This window comes from Scylla paramamosain, chromosome 34, assembly GCF_035594125.1.
Source record: "Scylla paramamosain isolate STU-SP2022 chromosome 34, ASM3559412v1, whole genome shotgun sequence".
NCBI lineage: Eukaryota > Metazoa > Arthropoda > Malacostraca > Decapoda > Portunidae > Scylla > Scylla paramamosain.
The window spans coordinates 302,501-305,739 of NC_087184.1; positions in this window are offsets into that span (position 1 = coordinate 302,501).

Consider the following 3,239-nt stretch of genomic DNA (forward strand, 5'->3'; position numbering starts at 1 on the left):
AGATCCCCCCACCGAAAAAAAAAAAAAAAAATTCTTCCAGCATCCACATAGGAGAGAGAGAGAGAGAGAGAGAGAGAGAGAGAGAGAGAGAGAGAGAGAGAGAGAGAGAGAGAGAGAGAGAGAGAGAGAGAGAGAGAGAGAGATTGATTGATGGATTGATTTATTGATTTATTGTCAAATTACAGAGAGTTGGATGAAGTAGATATCTAATTTCACTCAGCACCACATCATTCATAATTACAAAAAAAAATATATATAACCAATCATGAGAAGTAAATTGTACAGCAATGACATAGTGTGAACAATATCATATACCCACAAGCACAAAACAATAAACACATCTCAAAATTACTCATACATCACAAAAACTCCTCGACAAATTATCACAGAGTCCTCCACCATAAAATACAAATAAAAAACAAATGAAAACAATTTATTAATAATAATAATAATAATAATAATAATAATAATAATAATAATTTATGTAGTATTGTCTATATAAATTACATAAATACGAACATATTAGGAGAGAGAGAGAGAGAGAGAGAGAGAGAGAGAGAGAGAGAGAGAGAGAGAGAGAGAGAGAGAGAGAGAGAGAGAGAGAGAGAGAGAGAGCCCTTATATAAGGGCCAACATGCCCTTATATAAGGGCATGTTGGGTGAAGGATGTTGGATACAGAGGTAGAAGGCAGAAGACGACGTGACAGACCACAAGGTGGAAGGATCGCATTGGAGAGGACCTGAGGGAGAGAGCTGAGTGGAGAGGAGGTTGGGGACAGAGCCTTGTGGAGAAGACTAGAGAGGAACAGCGACCTCGTATGAACATTGGAACTGCCGCAGAAGAAGAAGGGAAATGTAACCTTTTCAGCTCGGAGGTGAGGGGGGAGGGGAAAGGAGGGGAGAGAAGAGGGGAACAGCACACTCCCCCGTTCATTCCCATCTCCAAAAATTATTCCCTCTCATCTCCGCATTCCCGTTATCCATCTCCCCACCCTCCTCGCCCCTCGCTTCCTCCACCACCTTCCCATCTCCAAAAACATCCTCCCATTCTCATTACAATCTCCCCATCATTTCCTTTCTCCCCTTCCCAATTCCTCATTACTCCTCAACTATGTACAGACACCTACCCATCTCTCCATCTCCCCCATTCCTCCCTACACAACCTTCACTCCTTCCCCTTACCTACCTGCACATCTGCCCATCTCCAAATTCACTATTCCTCTTAATTATCTACCCATTTCCCCATCTGCCCCCCAAAACCCCCATTCCCCAACCATCTATCCACCTACCTATCTCCCCATCTCCCCACCCTCTCCTCGTTTTGACCCCAGGAAGAAATTAAGAGGTATCAAACCAGACGACTTGGGAACCCTGGTTAAAATGTTATCTCCGGTCTTCATATCTTCCCCTCCTGACGTGACTTTTAAGCATCACCATTAATAAACACGTAACAAATCTTTCCTGACTCCATTGATGCTGGTCGCTGTCTACCATGCACCAAAAATGTGAACCTGCAGGATGCTAATTACCATGAAACAGAGGAGGAGGAGGAGGAGGAGGAGGAGGAGAAGGAGAAGGAGAAGGAGAAGGAGGAGGAGGAGGAGGAGGAGGAGGAGGAGAAGGAGAAGGAGAAGGAGAAGGAGAAGGAGAAGGAGAAGGAGGAGGAGGAGATAGGATGATATCGTATTTTGCATTAATTCAAAATCGTAAATACAAGAACTTTCTGACTAATGTATAAAGTTTCTTGTATTTAAACACTCCACACATACACACACACACACACACACACACACACACACACACACACACACGTCCGATGGGCCTAACGAAATCCAAAAAAATCTAAATTAGGCTTATAAATTCTGCAGGAAACACTTCAGGGTAATATATATATATATATATATATATATATATATATATATATATATATATATATATATATATATATATATATATATATATATATATATATATATATATAGAAGAAGAAATAAAAAAAAGAAAAAGAAGAATGAACAACTGACTGGAGGAGAAGGAAGAAAACGAGAAAGAGAAAAAATAATCAAAGAGACAAGAAAATAAACAAACCTAACAAATAAATAAAGGGGTCCACAGGTGACACAATTCTCACCTGTGTCTTCAAAACTCATCAATGGAAGCGCGGGGTAAAGGTAGCAGTGTTATTACCAACAGTACACCACATTAACCAAAGCAAATCAACAAAATTATCACGAGTAAGTGTGTGTGTGTGTGTGTGTGTGTGTGTGTGTGTGTGTGTGTGTGTGTGTGTGTTACATTAATGGTGATGCGTGTTTGATGGGATAAAAGGAAAATAAAAGTGAATGATGATGAGGATCAGAGAGAGAGAGAGAGAGAGAGAGAGAGAGAGAGAGAGAGAGAGAGAGAGAGAGAGAGAGAAAACATCCCCTCAATCACGGAAACGAAGGAGAGAAATGAGAAAGAAAAAAAAAAACAATAGATAATGAAGGAAAATAACAGCATAATGAAAGAGAAAAATAAAGAAAGGAGAGAAGCTTTGGGTAGAGACTTCATGGGTGGAACAAACAAACAACCCACGCCATTAAATAATGTTTTCTCCAGCGCGTTGTCCGTAACATATGCGCCTGTTATGCCCGGGACGACTCCTCTGGCTTTGGAAGTACCGCACATTTAAAACGAATATTCACAGTCTATAAAGTTTACGAGCGAATAACCGTAGCGGCGCCGCGGAGAAGGTAAAGAACAGGGAACACTTGCAGTAGACGCCCAGACATTGACATCACGGGCGCGGGTATTGTGGGAGGCAAGGGAAGGGAAGGAAGCAAGGAAGGTATGGATGGACTGGTGTGTGGGTAGATCTAGCCTTTATAGAGGACAGAATACCGCCTTGCTGGACGCCTAATGTTATAATTAATTCTTGTTTTTTTTTCCTTTTTGTGTGTAAGAGGGCCACTGGTCAAGGGTAACAAAAGACTGGTGAAAGAAAAGGCCTGTTAAAAGTGCCAGTCCATAAAGAAAGGGCAGAAAGGATCATGGAAAAAAGGGAAAAAGGAAGAAGAAAAGAAAAGAAAAAAGGTTTAGGTGACGTTTTGTTTCACTGACTCCTTAATTGAATGACTGGCTTTTTTTTTATTTTTATTTATTTTCTTTTTACGTGCGAAGGTGTACAGTAAAAAAAAAAGTTCTCTATTTTGTTGCAGCATAAACATCAATGAAGGAGACAACCAAGTAAATTATCA